Source organism: Fukomys damarensis, unplaced genomic scaffold (assembly GCF_012274545.1).
Source record: "Fukomys damarensis isolate Sample0158 unplaced genomic scaffold, DMR_v1.0_HiC HiC_scaffold_34, whole genome shotgun sequence".
In the NCBI taxonomy this organism is placed as follows: domain Eukaryota; kingdom Metazoa; phylum Chordata; class Mammalia; order Rodentia; family Bathyergidae; genus Fukomys; species Fukomys damarensis.
This window is the reverse complement of record NW_022900946.1, coordinates 19,213,268-19,230,127: the sequence shown is the minus strand read 5'-3', so window position 1 is coordinate 19,230,127 and position 16,860 is coordinate 19,213,268. Positions and strand designations below refer to the sequence as shown.

The 16,860-nt window shown below is 41.7% G+C and overlaps 1 long non-coding RNA gene across 1 annotated transcript in view; it reads right to left on the bottom strand.

The window, feature by feature from the left end:
• Positions 1-4,197: 4,197 nt before the first annotated feature.
• Positions 4,198-16,860, bottom strand: part of LOC117284143 — a 13,780-nt gene continuing 1,117 nt past the window's right edge. Inside the window, exons 2-3 of the long non-coding RNA XR_004515244.1 lie at positions 13,634-14,351; positions 4,198-4,712 (exon numbers count right to left, since the gene is read on the bottom strand). This is a non-coding gene — a long non-coding RNA (uncharacterized LOC117284143). The remainder of the gene's footprint in view (positions 4,713-13,633; positions 14,352-16,860) is intronic.

Below are 16,860 nucleotides of genomic sequence, written 5' to 3'. Positions count from 1 at the left end.
GAGACTGACAATAAGTTCTTGGCCAACTACTACATCTTTCAAGGCTTGTACTATAAAAGAACAATCTATGAAGTGCTTTGGATTAGAAATAAGTGAGATCCATGTCTTTTATGTACCTTCTTCAGTCAGAGATCCCACCATACCAATCTCTAAAAATGTCTCTAGTTCCTTGTAAAATATGAAAATCATACCAATAACCATGAGTTCCAGGGATTTAGTACTGCACCTACCTCACAAGCACAAGGTCCTGAACTCGATTCCCAGTACCCACCCCCCCAAAAAATGAATTGTTGACAATCTGTCTGCTTTGGCCGGACAAACAGCCTCTCCTACTAGCCAGATCTCCAATGGCCTGAATTTGTGTTCTGTGATCCCACACTGGTCCCTTTATATTGAACTGATAAAAAGGTTCTGTAGAACATATTTGGAAATGTGACTAACAGGTCTTGAGTCTTGGCTCATCTTAAATGAAGGAAATTACAGTTGTACCTTGATTCACAAACTTAATTCTTTTCACAATTCTGGTCACAGAATTCATTCCACAATTCTGGTTGCAACATGGAATGAATTCAGCAACCAGAATTGTGGAAAGAATTAAGTTCATGAAACGAGGTACCACGGCATAGTATTATAGTTTTGGGATGGACCTTTTCTGCCACACACATGGAGTGGAAACAGGGACACCTGTACTACACAGAAAACTCACTAAAGCAAACACACTGAAAATTTGCCTAGCTTCAGATGCCTTTCCAGTTCCTGCCTCACAAGCCTTCCTTCACATGCCTTCACATGCCTTCCTGAGACTCAGTGGTATTCACAATATATCCCTGAATCTTTTAGATAAACCCTCTTCTTTGGTTTAAACTAATTCCAGATTATTTCTGTACATACAATAACATGATCTTAACTAATACAGTATTAAACTAATTTCCTCTTCACATATGACCACTGGACTTATTTCTTATTATGGTCAGATTCAAAGATGAGAAAGGAATCTCCCGTCGAGTGCTACTTGCCTAAGGAGGAAAACTCTCTAAACCATCAACATCTAAACAAGGCCCCTCCACCCCCGCTACGTTCCTCTAGAAAATGTACAACAATAAAATATGTGAAATATGGCCTAATTACCAAAGAGAGGTAAATTATTATATTATTAAAATATTATATATCAGATAAACTATATTAGATATACTAATATTAGATATTAGATAAACTATATAATGACAGCTAAAATGCATTCAACTTTTAGCCAGGTAGAGTAGGGCATACTTATAATCCCAGATACTCTGTAGGCTGAGGCAGAAGTATTATGAGATCAAGGCCAGCCCATCTCAATACATACATACGTGAATGCATTTAAAAATGAGTTACCAGTAATCTAATTTATCAGCAGGTAGGCCCAGAAACGATCATCCTAGAGGAACTATAGGGGAGGTACCCTGACTGCTCACCATGTACGGACGCCTCAGTATGACTAGCTGTGTGAGCTCTGTGTCAGAGTCCAAACAGTCAAACCAACTGGAGCAATGAATGCTGCCCAAAACACTGGGCAAAGGATTTCTATATGCAGCGCCAGATGCTACCAGCAGCTGGTGTCAACTTCCTTCCTTCCCCCTCACCCTGCATGGACCTAATACCTCAGGGCTCTCAGCTATTCCCAGGTCTTGAGATAGTTATCAGGAGAAAAGACAGTTAGGTGGCCCTGACCTCTGCCTGCTGGGAGAAAAAGCTTCTCTGAAGGTAAAAGGCATGGGTTTACAGAGCATGGGGATACTGAGGATTTGAAATCCATACAGAAATATGGTGTTCTTCCTGTATGTGGCTGAATTAGCCCTTGGGTGTACAGTATTTCCATGGATACCCCCTCACCTTCCCAATCTCTCGGCCAGTGAGTGTGAACCTTTTAAATCTTTCAGTAACAAACAGCCACCTGTGGTATACGCACCATAGGTTCACTACCACTGCTCCAGATTTGGTGCTTTAGATTATCTTGGATTCTTTTCTTTCTTCCATAGCAAATCAGCTGCTGAGATTTCCTTAACTTTATCTCCCCAATATCTTATATTGCCCCCTCCTTTTTTCCAATATAACCAAGTGGAACAAGAAAGCTTTGGAATTAGGCAGAGCTACCACTTAATAAACAGCTGTGCCTATTCTTATCTTTGAGCCTCAGTATTTTCAATAAAATGAGGATAACAAGAATGATGCTTACTCTGTTTTGTTGTTTTTTGGTGTTAGTTAGTTTGCTTGTTTGTTTTTGAGACAGGGTCTCACTATATAGTTGAGACTGACCTGGAACTCACTATGCAGTCCAGGCTTGTCTCGAACTCACAGCGATCCTCCTACCTCAGCCTCCCGAGTGCTGGGATTACAGGCATGCACCACCACACCAGGCTTCCTACTCTGGTTTTGCTGTAAGCAAGAAGATGCCTTTCCACTACATTAGCTTCCTTCCTCTCATCCATCCCTCTGCCCACACCCAAATACGGCCCCCTGTGACATCATCCTTTCTAATAAAATCTAATGTAATCTCAAAATGGCTCCCATTCCCCCTCCACTCCCTAGGACTGTAATAATAGCAAACAGATTTTATAGGTGTCATTAAGGTTACTAATCAGTTGACTTTGAGCAGACTCAAAGGAGACTGTCCAGGTGGGTTTAATCTAAACACATGAGCATCTTAAATTCAGAACATCTCCAGAGAGGTAGTCAAAATTCTAAATATGGGGGAGGTTTGATGCCCTTCTGCTAAATTGAAAATGGAGAAGAGCATAAGAAAAGCACTTGAGTGTGGCTTCTAGTAGCTGAGAAAAAACCCTGCTGACAGCCAGCCAGCCACCAGGGAAACAGAACCCAGTGTCTCAACTGCAAGGAATTAAATTCTCTAAATTCTGCACCATTTCAATAAGCTTGAAGTAAGCCAAGGAAGTCATTTCCCAGAACCTCTACTGTAGACAAGTACTCAGGCAGCTTATACCTTGTTTTGTTTTGTTTGTTTGTTTTGGTACCAGAGATTGGACCCAGGCCCTTACACTTTCGAGGCAGGTGGCAGAACCACTGAGCCAAATCCCCAGCCTGGCAGCTTATACTTAATTTCAGTCTAGGGAGGCCCCAAGCAGGAAACCCAACACCATACCTCGATTTCTAACCTTTAGGTCTGTGAGGTGATAAATGGATTTTTTTAAAGAAAGAGAAAAAGAAGGAAAGGAGGACACAAGCAAGAGAGAGAAGAAAAGAAGAGAGACAGAGAGTCAGGAATGCTGGTACATGCCTGTAAACTCAAAAGGATGAGGCAGGAAGATGGAGAGTTTGAGGCCAGCCTGAGCTACACAGAGAAACTCTGTATCAAAAACTAATACAGCCTCCCAATTAGGACCAGAAAGAAGACTCTGTGGGGGAAGAAGTAAGTCTCCACAACTGCCTTTATCTCCTTTCCATATTCCCACCTTCACCAGAAGACCTCTAAGACCCTCCTGCCTCTGCCTTCAGTGTCAGAGATTACCTACCGCAGGACCAGTGAAGCGGTTCCACAACTACCTTGCCAGCTGGGTATAGTGATGTACTCCTGTGATCCCACTGGGTTCACAAATTCAAGGCCGACCTGGATGTCTTAGCAAGAGCCTATCTAAAAATGTTAGAAAGGGCTGGGGATATAGCTCAGCTGTAGAACATCCTTGGTTCAATCCCCAGTACAGCAAAAACAATAAAAATATAGGCCATGGGCAGAGAACCTTCCCCATCAGACCTTGGCTAGCTTCATAGCCTCCTGGGATTAACAAAGGACCTGGATGGTGACTCTCTTACTGGCTAAGTCTAAAGCTTGGCCTTTAGTTAATACTCATCAGTCACATTTTCACATACAGTCAGGCTTCTATTTCTCTGAGTCATGTACTGGTTTTTTATGTTTATCTATAAATAGAATATGCAAACATAAAGGAAATGAGGATGAGGGTGATGTACTACCTGTATTTTGTTAAACAACAAACATAACCTGAATGCCTGCCACATGCAGGCACCCTGGGGAAAAATAAATCAGATTGGTTCTTACACTTGACCTGTAATCCAAGTAATTTCTGAGCACAGAGGTCAAGCAGTCTTCCATGGCTTAGAAACCAGGAGGCTGAATTCTTCACATCAGGAAAACAAGGACAACAGAATCAGGTCTTCTACAGGACAGCAGTGGGTGGAGCTCTTTTGCATTCACCCTGCCCCATGATTCTGGGCCTGTCTTCTGTGCCCCACCCTGGACTCCAATAACATGTATATGATGTCACTGTCTGGATGTGTAACAGCCTTGGAGAATTTCATCTAGAGCCTCAAGCACAGATTAAAAAATAAATCCATAGCATTTGCACAGACCTTGAATGTCCACAAGGCACTGTCATATTTATTGTTTCATTTCATCCTCCCTGTGGCTCCAAGAGTAAGGTGGGGTAGATTATTATGCCCATTTATGGATGAGAAAATGAGGCTCAGTTGAAGTAATTTATCCCAAGTTGCCCAAATTAGATGAGAGAGTTGCCTCTCTCTTTCATTTTGAATCTGGTCTTTAGGCCTAAATGGGAACCCAAATGGAGACTGGCTAAACTCTTCCAGACCAACAGATTGATTATTTGAGAGTTTTCTTTGCAAAAATAATGAAGGATCAGTGGTGTAGTCAGTGGTAAAGAGCTTGCTTTGCATGTGTAAGGCTCTGGGTCTTGTCCTCAGCACTGCAAGAAGAAAAAAGAAAAGAAAAGAAATGAAAAAAATCAGGACAGAGGAAAACTGTAAGAATGCCTAATGTGTAAGTAACATTCTGTACATTCCAAACAATTTACATATTTCTTCTTCATTTATATTCCATAAAGCTAACAAGGCAAGTATAATATCACAAGAGATTGATCAAGACTAGTCCTCAACTCTTCTAACTCCATAGCAAGGGAAAGCCTTCTTGTCTCTCATATCTCACTTTGCTCCTTTGGTCCTGAGGGTCAAGACCAAAAAGAGACTGGACACTTCTTTTGTGAATCTTACTAAGTCTCACCGTTTTCTTTTCTTTTATTTTTTTTTTTTTTTTTTGGTTTTTTGAGACAGGGTCTCACTATGTAGTTGAGACTGACCTGGAACTCACTATGTAGCCCAGGCTGGTCTTGAACTCATAGCCATCCTCCTGCCTCAGCCTCCCGAGTGCTAAGATTACAGGAGTGTGCCACCAAGCCTGGCTAAGTCTCACCGTTTTCATCAGAAACTGACCCAACAAAACAGACCCTTACCATTCTACTTTTAAGGTTACTTTTACAGAATTGATTGTCTATAACTGATACACGAGGGAGAATGAAATCAAACTGCTGTTCATTCATTTATCAAATATTTTCTTTTTTCTTTTTCTTTTTTTTTTTTGGTTTTTTGAGATGGTCTCACTATGTAGTTGAGACTGACCTGGAGCTCGCTATGTAGCCCAGGCTGGTCTCGAACTCACAGTGATCCTCCTGCCTCAGCCTCCTGAGTGCTAGGATTACAGGAGTGCACCACAACGCCTGGCTATCAAACATTTTCTGAGCAAGGTTCCATTCTGGGAGTTAGAGAAGTTATTCAGATTGTCCCTGCTAACAAGCAACTCAAAATCTAGTAGAACTGATGAAAACACCCACAACAAATACATGACAAAATGAAATAAATGTCACAGCAGAGTTATAAACAAAGGGCTGCATAGGAACATAGCAAAAATTCTGACCAATGGGAGGTAAAAAACTTCCTTGAAAAGACAGGCATTGGGCTGGGCCTTGAAGAATGAATTGAGCATCTGACTAGTGGGGAAATGCAAATAGAGGAAGCAGCATAAATATTTGCATAATAGGGTCATAGCTCCATAAGAGGGCCATACAAAGTGCTGCTTGGCCCCCAACCTCACACTGAGATTAGGTGGATCCAGCTTAGATTTAGGTGAATTCAATCCCCAAATTGATGCAACAGAAGAAACTGCAACTGCCTTCCTTAGAGGCTGGGGATTTAGCTCAGTGGTTCTGCCACCTGCTTCACAAGCACAAGGTCCTGAGTTCGATCCTTTGTACCTAAAAAGAAAAAAAAAAAAGAAAGAAACTGCCTTCCCTTCTTGGGTTCTATGGTATTTGCTTTGTACCTCCAAATCCTAATTGCCCTCTTAAGCCCTCGTCTTTCCTGTTCTTTAGTTAGTTCTCATGATTTTGCTCTCTCAAGATGCTAAAATAAGTCCCTGATTTTTTGTGAATATAGCAGGGGCGTCTATACCCTACCCATCTTCTATTAAGCTTAGCACACCATGGGTACCAAGAATCTATTTGTTCACTGGTTGCTGAAGTCTATAGTCCCAGGAATCATGGAATGACAGCTTTACAAAGAAATGGAGCAAGAAGGGGCAGCATCCATAAGCCTAGTCTGGGATAGGAATAGTGAAACAATTAGAAGGCACGTACTTCTGGCTTTTAGATTACACTTTAAGAAACTGTTCTAAATTTAACACAAGGTGTTCAGACTTGCCTGATCATCATATGGGACTGCCCTGTAATCCACCTTCTGTTCTCTGAAGTCCCAAATTTGGTCTTTAATCCATTTTTCTAGTTCCTGCTTGTCAGCATCTCACACTGAGGCATGGTATCTCACCCGTCATCTTGGAAAGAGTAATGGGAAGAGGGGTGGGTATTTAGCTCAGTGGTGCCACCACCTGCCTCACAAGCACAAGGACCCAAGTTCAATCCCCAGTACCAAAAAAAAAAAAAAAAAAAAAAAAAAAAAGGAAGAGAGAGAGGAGAGAAGAGAAAATGCCATTGCCAATTTGGAGACCTTAGGTCCAACACTAAAGACAGCAGAATTAGGGCTGGATGTAGAGGTGAAAAGGACTCAGGTGGAGTATAGCTTCCTAGGAACTGGTATCCAAAGAGCTGAGCCTCAGAACTGTTAGGTGAACAGGACAAATAAGGAAATGGATTAGGGAATAGGGTAAAAACCCAAAAATGTCACTGCCTCCCAGGATGGACCATGAAATCAAGGTAACTGTTGGGGAGAGTGGGAGGGAACAGGTACAAACAGCACCAAAGCACAAATGGGTTCAAAGAGGCACAGAACTTTGGCTTTAGGGATTACCTAATCTACCCCTCTTCTCTAATTCCCTAGTTGAAGTCCTCAAACTTTCTCCTTTGTGATATTCTAAACTTCTAACTAGTGTCTCTCTTCCTCTATGTATGTGCATATGTGTATGTGTATGTGGTGTGTGTGTGTGTATATATGTGTGGATCAAATCCAGGGCATTCACACTGAGCTTTAACTCCAGCATTTTGGGAGGTGGGTATCGGGGATCGAACTCAGGACCTTGCACTTGTGAGGCAGGCAGCAGCACCACTGCGCTAAATCCCCAGCCCTTATTTTATTTTATTTTTGAAATAAGGGCTGGCTAAGTCACTAAATTGCCCAGGGTGGGATCAAACTTGTGATCCTCCTGCCTTAGCCTCCCAAATGCTAAGATTAAGTTTCTCTCTTCATCTTTGATTCTTCTAATTCATCCTCCACATTGCTATCACACAAATCTGATCATGTCTTGACCTTAAACACTGAAATAATTCAATGTTTCCCTCCACTGAGGATAAGGCCCAAAGTTTGCATTGTCTATGAACATCGTTTACTACTAGACTAATTCCTTCTCTTCACCCTCACTTTCATCAGATTCCACTGACAATATACTGCAAAATATTCTTCAAAGATGCAGCATCTGCCCAGAAGATTCTAATGTAAATCCTACCTCAAATGTGATTTCTCAATTAAGACTGACCTCATTTATTTCCCATAGTACAGATGAGTTCATTTCTCTTCTACACTCCCAAAAAGTCTCCATACAGCTCCCCCCGCCATACCAGGGATCAAACTCAGGACGTTGTACTTGCCAGGCAGGCATGGAGCCACTTAGCCACATCCCTGGCCCCTCCATATAGCTTTTATTACATTGGCTTGTATTCATTTAGAGACTGAGAGACCATCATGAATAAGGATAGGTTCTGACTTCACATAACCCTCTATGCCCTCAGCAAATAGGAGACGATGGTCACACAAAAAAGTTAATGCCCTTCATATTTCATAAAAACATAGCTCCAGGCAGAGCCCAGCAGAAAATCTAGGTTATCTAATGCCCAGATCAGGGTACTATTTTCAAAAGTTGCTGCCATCTTCCATGACCATCTATCTACCTGATGGTTCCTCACTGGTTTGGACTCTGAAACATCAGAACAGCGGCTGATATTTGCAGACTTGCAGGAACCCAAGCTGCTATCTACAGGAGAGCCTTCTGTGCCTCTCCTCGGGAAGTGTTTTGATTCCCAAAGGCTTTGAGCCAAGCTGTAGGTGGTGACAGAGCAGGTGAGTCATCCCAGCCCACACCTATTCTCTGCTGAAGGGCTCTAGCATCTGTCTGTCTTAGGCAATATGGGAAATGGGTACTCTGAGCCAATTCAGGTCCCAGGGAGGGAGGGCTGCCATTATAGCCAAAATCTCCCTTTTACTTCTGGTGATGAAATCAAGCCTTTGCTATCTGAGCAAATATAATAGAAATAGTCTCAGAAAAGTTGCAGCACATGATAGAGCTTAATGGACATAGCTCACAAAGTGTTGTTGGGTCAGTCCTCACTAAAGAAAGAGATTTACTATGAGATATATTAATATATAAGGATTTACAAGCCGGGCGTGGTGGCGAATGCCTGTAATCCTAGCACTCGGAAGGCTAAGGCAGGAGGATCACTGTAAGTTGGAGACCAGCCTGGGCTACATAGTGAGTTCCAGGTCAGTCTCAACTACATAGTGAGACCCTGTCTCAAAAAAACAAACAAACAAAAAAAAGGATTTACAAGGTAGGCTTATAATGGCTGCCTTCAGAGTCAGGTGTGCATGAGTGCAAAAGGGCTGTCTACATGCTAGCGATCCAAAGAATCTAGTCAAATGCCTGGAGCTCACTGTAGAATCCTGTGCAAGTCTGTAACAAGAGGCCAAAGGGTCTGCAATGGAAGTCTGAAGAGTACACTGGAAGGCTGAAGAGTCTGTGCTGGCAGCCAGGAAACAGACATCCAAGGCAAAGACAAAGACTGCATTTCCTGAAGAAACAAAACTGAGATGGCCTCCTTTTCCTTTTTATTCCATTCAGGCTACAAAAGCTCATTAGCCAGTGCCACTTACACCCAAGGTGAGTTTTTTGTCTTCAGTAAATCCATTCAGCCACACCCAATCAGCTGGGTATTTCTTACTCAAATTAACACAACTGTTAACTATCACAATCCGCCCCTTGTCAACCTGACAACCATGTACATTTCCTTAAACCATACTTAGTCGTCAGATACAAAGACAAGTTTTTTTTGTTTTTTGTTTTGTTTTTGGTACCGGGGATCAAACTCGGGTCTTTACAGCTTGCAAGCCAGGTGGCAGAACCACTGAGCTAAATTCCCCCAGCCAAATTTATTATTATGCCTAACATGATACAAGTGTCCTGCATACAAATGGAAATGTACCAATTCCCTCCCCAGAATAGAAGGCAATTTTCTTTGGATAATGCTTACTCCTAACATTTTATAACTTCAATATTATAATGTAGGTTTAACAATACTTAAGAACCAATATTAAGTCTATCAACATTATATTAACTAGGAAGCATATTAGGAGAGAACTTTCATAATTATAACCCTCATTTCTGTATCTGATCAGGGGATCATAGTTGGTATTTATAATTACCTTCTTCTACTATCCATTACGTATTCCTTCGGCCTACAGTGAGTACCTCAGCAGGTCTTGGTTCTTTCCATCATTCCCAGGTTTTGGGCATTTGTCATCCTTCCTAGATTGGATTGTTGTAATTTCTCACTGATTTTTTTTTTTTTAAACCAGGGATCAAACTCAGGACCTTGTGCTTGGGAGGCAGGCAGTCAGCAGAACCACTGAACTAAATCCCTGGCCCTCTCACTGATCTTAATAACAGTGCATGATAATACTGGGAGACCTTCCTAAGGGATCTCCTGCACTACAAGTATATTCTTCCTTTCCTCCACTGTGGAGTAATAGTCCAATTTCCCTTTGATAATCTGGGTCAATCATCCTCGCCAACATCTTAACTCCCTTTTTAGCTTGTTTACTCAGAGGCATGAGATCAAAATGACCAGAGGGAAATCTCAGCTCTAGTTCAATGGAATCACTGTTGTGTTTCCTAGTTATAAGCCTTTCCCAGTCTGGAACTGAGATTTAGGCCAGCAGAGGATGAGGTCATGAGAACTGGAACCAAATTTTTGCTAATGGATCACTAGGGATAATGGTGAATGGTACCATTCCCACTTCCACCTCTGGATTCCTGGACCCATGAATCCTAGCTATAGGAGACACTGACTCAACGTATACACAGCCTTTTAAAGAACCTTGCCTTGCAAACTATTGCCCCCTAGCTGGTGCTATAACTGCATCTTCAAAAGACCACACCACCTATCAAGCCAGCTACTTCTGAATGGTGAGGAACATGGTAAGACCAGTGAATTCTATGAGCATGAGCCCACTGCCTCACTTCTTTGGCCATAAAATGTGTTCCTTGGTAGCCAGGCATGGTGGCACATGCCTGTAATCCCAGCACTCAGTAGGCTGAGGCAGGAGCATCACTGTGAGTTCAAGACCAGCCTGGGCTACATAGTGAGTTCCAGGTCAGTCTCAACTACATAGTGAGACCCTGTCTCAAAAAAAAAAAAAAAGTATTCCCTGGTGAGAGGCTATGCTGTGGGGAATATCAATGATGATGGATTAAATATTCTATGAGTTCATGAATGGTAGTTCAGTAGAAATATTATGTGCAGGGAAGGCAAATCCATCCAGAATAAGTGTATATGCCATTAAGGATAAAAAGCATTGCCCTTTCCATAATGGAAGTGATCCAATATAATCAAGGGCCAAGGATTTAGCTCAGTGGTTCCAGTTCAATCCCCGGTACCAAAAACAAACAAAAAAACACCAATATAATCAACCTACCACCAGGTCACAAGCTGATCACCCTGGGGAATGGCACCATACTGGGGACTCAGCATTGGTCTCTATGGCTGTCATATTAAGCATTCAGTAGTGGCTTCAGCCAGATCAGCCTTGGTGAGTGGAAGTCCATGTTGCTGGGCCCATGTACAACCTCCATACCTCTGCCATGCCATTTTATTCACGAGCCCACTGGGCAATGACAGGGTTGAAGAGGTTGACTGCATCTACAGAATGGGTCATTCTACCCCCTTGATTACTGAAGTTTTCTGCTGAGGTCACTTTTTGGTGGGCATTTATATGGGATATAAATACCTTTACATCCTTTGCCCATATAGAAAGGTTTGTCCATGTACCTCTTCTCCATCCTTGAAAAGTCCTGTCATTGTCTTTCTCTGTATGCCAGACCTTATGGTAAGAACCACAGTTACTCGATTGGGAAACTTATAGGCAGTGGGTTTAATTGAATATGGAATGGCATGGGTCAAGAGGCAGCACTTAGTGCTGACAAGATGCATGTGCTTACCATAATGGACAGCAGAAGCAGAGCAATGACTGGAATAGTTTGGCATTGGCTGACTAGTCACATTGTTCCCAAAAGTTAAATAAACAGGAAGCCTACTAAATTTTTACTAGGTTTATATAACTGAAAAAACTTGGGGGCAAAGGAACAGAAACCTACCTCAAACTGTAGTGACAGAGAGTCGTGGTTCTTCAGCTAGTTCCCAAATTTGAGCAGTTTACAGACACAGAACCCCTTGAATGAAGGGGTAGCTAGGTCCCTTAACAAAGGACCCTGGTGCATCACCAAAAATTTATCCTGTCCATCTTTCTCCCATCCTTCTCCACAGGGATCTAAGTCCTTTTACCAGAGTGACTATACATTGGAGGAAGGAAATTAATCAGACATTTCGGGAGTATGGACACTGGTTCTGAACTAATGATGATTCCAGGGGATCCAAAATATCACTATAGCCCTCCAGTAAGAATAGGGGCCTATTAAAAAAAAAAAAAAAGAATAGGGGCCTATTGAAGTCAGGTGATCAATGGGGTTTTAGCAAAGGTCTGACACACAGTGGGTATATGTTATGGTTTGTGTCTAGATATCCCCTCAAAGCCTCATTGAGTCATAGGTGGGGCTTTTTCAGAGATGGGTGAATCTAGACTGTATGATGCTGGGATTAAGGGTATGTAAAATACTAAATCAGTCCACTGGTTAGTTTAGCACCACCCTAACCTAAGTAGTCTAGACAGTATAAAAGCGGCAGAAAGAAACTGCTAAGATCCCTCACTTGCTTTGCTATCTTCTGCCACCATGAACTGTTTCTTCTCTGTGCTGTTTGTCTGCCATGCCACCCTGCCTTGGAACCAGTTGATTATAGACTGAAATGTCTACAAACTATGAGCTAAACCTTTCTGCTTTTAACCTTAGGTGTTGGGTATTTTGTCTCAGCAACAAAAAAAGTGAGATAGTCCAGTAGTTCCCCAAATTCAACCTGTGGTTATTTCCCCTGTTCCAGAATGCATAATTGAAATCAATATACTTAGTACTGGGCCAAATCATCGCATTTGTTCACTAACCTGTAGTGTGAGGGTTATTATGGTTAGAAAGGCCAAATGGAAGCCATTAGAGTTGCCATTATCTGGTAAAATAGTAAACCAAAAACAGTATCTGTGATTTGAGCCTGGTGATAGGCCTAGCGGCAAAAGTGGGTGGTAAGGGTGGGTCCTCAGGAGTGTCAGCATTATTATACTTGGTTAACACAGGATTGATGGGCACAGATATGGGAGGGAAGCCAACATTACATGGATGGAAGGAGAGACGTTCCCACCACTATAGATATGGAAATCTTCCCTGACAAAATAATCTCATTAGAATCTAGGAGCTCAACATCCCCAGCCTCATCAGGATTCTCGCACACATCTCCATCCCAATTTACGGATTCTTTCCTAATCAGAGCCCTCAGCTTTACTTCAGATATCCTTCAAGGCTAAGCTTTAAACTTACACTGTATTTCAGCCAATCAAATTATAAAGACTTATGATTGGGTTTTTGCAATCTTGGCCCTACAGCTAAAGAAAAGATTCTCTTTCAGGACACACTTAGAAACTTCTAGATTTTTTTATGTGTCTGGAGCTGGCAATTTGAATATTTGAGCTCTTTATTTTCCTTTATTATTTGTCTTCAGAAGACTTGAGATTTTTCAAGTCTTCTTGGAATTCATTATTTTTCTTTTACTAGCTTGCCCAGAGATGCTAGGAGCAACCATCCAGCATCACTGTATTTTCCCACTCTGCCAAAAATATTCAAAGGTATCTATCTTATATGCAGTTGCTAAATTCCTTGCATCTCACCAATGGTTAATTAGGAAAATCAAATGGACCTACAATGTGTAGCATTTTAAACAATTAACACTACAGACTATCAGAACTGTACAATTATCAGAAGAGACCATGGCATCTCCAGGTCTTATCAGAGAGCCAACTCCAGGAATCACTAAAGCCATCAAAGAATTTCATCTTTACAATTCTGCCTCTAGAGCCACTCTTGGTACCAAAATCTGTTTCAGTCAGTGCTCACTAGAGAAACAGATTTAATAGAAGATATTTTAATATATAAGGATTTACAAGGTAGACTTACCATGGCCACCTGCCGAGTGAGGTGTGGAAGGGTACAAAAGGGCTGTTTGCACACTGGAGCAGAAGGATCCAGTCAAAGGTTGAAGGCCTGGAGCTCACTGTAGATTCCCATGTGAGTTGGTATCAGGAGGCTGAAGGATCCATGCTGGAAGGCTGAAGTCTACACTCTAAGTCAGGAGACAGATTTCCATGGCAAAGGCAAAGATTGGAGCTCCTCCAAAGAGACAAAACTTAAAGACTTCTTTTCCCTTTTCCATTCAGCCTGTAAGTCCATCAGCTAGTGCCACTCACATAGAGGATGGGTCTTCTATCTTCAATAAATCCATTCATCCACAACCAGAATCATGACATTCCAATCAGCTGGGTGTTTCTTACTCAAGCTGACATAACAGTTAACTATTACAAGCCCCACTTCAAGAAAAAAGAGATGTAAGCCCTGAGGGCCTTCTATCTAAGCAGTCTTCTCTCCACAGCCTGTCCTTATTGGTGTCTCTTCATTTCCTTAAATTTGAAGCTCTCAAGAAAAACACAAGAATTTTTTCCTTCTGGGTGCACTACTACCATCCCATATTAAACCAAGATATTTATCTTACAATTAAATCTTGTTAAAGTCAGCACAGAAAGTTGATAAGTAAATCTTCACTTTGCAAACTCTTTTCATCATAAAAGGCTCCCTCTAATACCTTCATTCACTGTGGCTTACAATATATAAGCTGCTCCTTCGGGAATTGGAGAGATCCAAATATTAACACAGTGTAATCCTTACCCACCAACCCCCCAGCAACAAAGAAAATAAGTTACATATTCAAATTACTGTAGGTCACAATTCGTATCTGAAACATCCCCCAAAACCTCACGTTAAAAGGGTTAGTTCCCAGTACAGTAGTGTTCAGTGGTAGCGCCTTTGGATCATAAAGAACCTAACCTCTTCAATGGATACATCCATTGGTGCATTCATAGCTTAATGGGCTACAGAGAGGCAAGAAAATTTTGGACATGGACCATAGTTGTAGGAAGTAGATCACTAGGGGCATACCCCTGAAGTAAATTTTTTCCCCAGTTTCTCTCTTTCTCATCTCTCCTTTCTCACCTGAGCCAAAACAGTGACAAAAAGCTAACTAACACACTGTGGCACAAGGAATGATGTAGTAAATTCTTTAGAGGAGCCCTACAAAGGTAAGCTTGGGGATCTAGAGGCAGATGAGAGTAGAAGGACATCATGAAGGAGGTGGCATTTGAACTGGGCTTTGAAGAATGGGTTGGCGTTGCTGTCAAGAAATAGGTGAAATGGCCTCCAGATGGAGATACCACCAGTGAAGGACTATAGCAGGATACACAGACTATGGCTGAGATCAGATGATCAGCAAATCCATATGTGGAAACCCACAAGGGTGAGCAGAAACAGTATATTTAACATGCCCAAGACCCAGGGAAACTAGACAATGGCGGAAGGAAAAGGCTCTCGGATAACAAAAATACAAAACCTAAACATTATAGCAGTAGGGTTTATTCTAAATAAGTGTATCAGGATGAAATCTGGGTTTAGACCAGAGTTCAAATGCCAGCTCAACCCAAATGTCTGTGTGATCCTGGACAAGTTCTCTAACTGAACTGAAGTTTTCGATCTCTCATCTGCAAGATCTCTACTTTTTACCTAATAGACTGCTATAGAATAATGCCTATGAAGAATCTAGCAATGCAAGGCACACAGTACATGAAATATGTAATATATGTTTGGCTCTTTTTCCATTAAGAGCTTAGAGTAGGAACAACAAAGATTTTCTGTACTCTCTAGAAAGGAAAGGGTCAATAAAATGGGATTCTGAAGAGAGGAGATAATAGTGGAAAAGGAAGCATAGGAAAAGGAGCAAAGTGCTTTTAAGCTGAGCTTTCCGCTCCATAGCAGCCTATTTTAGGAGTGCTGGTAAAATTCCCCACCAAACTGGTTGTTGGTTTATCACTAAAGAATGCTGTGTTCTAGCAGCAGCACCAGCAATGCTATCAGCAGAACTGAGTTTGTGGATAGAACAGTGAGTAGGAGTTAAGCAGGGACAAGAGGCAGCACCCTGGGAATCTGCCCAGATTTGGGGGGTGGGGTTAATCAGAAATCAGGGGGTGGATAAAGATAGCTTGAGAGTGAAAGAGAGAATGAATTGATTTTTAATTCCAAAAGCTGTCCTCCACTAAGAAAGCCAAGCTGATGTCCAAGATATTTTCAGATTTCCATACCTGCTCTTTTAGCCTAATGAAGCTGGCCTATTACAAATCAGCAGAGAAGACAAATACGCATGGGACTCAGTTCTGCAGAAAGCTTCCAGCCCCTGAAGCTGACTACAAATCCCATGGAGAACTGGCACAGAAAGGCTCGTCGGTGAGATGTACCACCTAACCCTATGTTTGTCCCTCATTCACTCTTTCATTACACAAATGTGGACAGAGAAACCACTATATACAATACAGGACTCTGGAAAGGCAGATGTCTTAGTTATTCACATAACTTCATCTTAGTTATTCAGGTCTCTATCCCTCGTTTAACTAGTCAATTTTTTTAATCTGTCAAATGGAGAAAACAGTGTATAGAAAGATGCGAAGAAATCATGAATATGCTTGGCATAGAGTAAATGCTCATGAACAGTAAACTATAACTTAAAATAAGCTTTCTATTAGAAGTAAGATTGCTTGTTATGCAGGATATCTTCCATTTGACTCTCCGGGCACAATTTTTATTCTTTTCCATCCTGTGCTGTGCCCTAAAACTATCCTGTCTGGACACGATCAATTCTCCCTTTCCCTAACTTGTAGTTCAGATTTGTCCGTGGGAAGCCTTAACAGAACCTAGGGAAAATGTGAGGACAAGTGGTGTTTTTATTCTCACAACTTCATTCTTGAATCCCTTGACCCAAAGTCCCAATTTCAGTAAGATGACCATACATATTTCTCTGATTCCAGAAGTATAGACAGTAAGATCCCACGATTAATAGCCCCAGAATATTCCACTAACCCTATACACTGCTTCAAATTACCCAATTTAAACGGACCATCTGTTTCCTGGTGGACCCTAATATACACAGTATTGAATGAGAACATATCTGGGAATAGGAAGACCTGAATTTAAGATTTAATTCTCAGGGCCGGGCATTTAGCTCAGTGGTTCCGTTCTGCCTGCCTTGCAAGCACAAGGCCCCGAGTTCAATGCCCCGTACCAAAAAAAAAAAAAAAAAAAAAAAA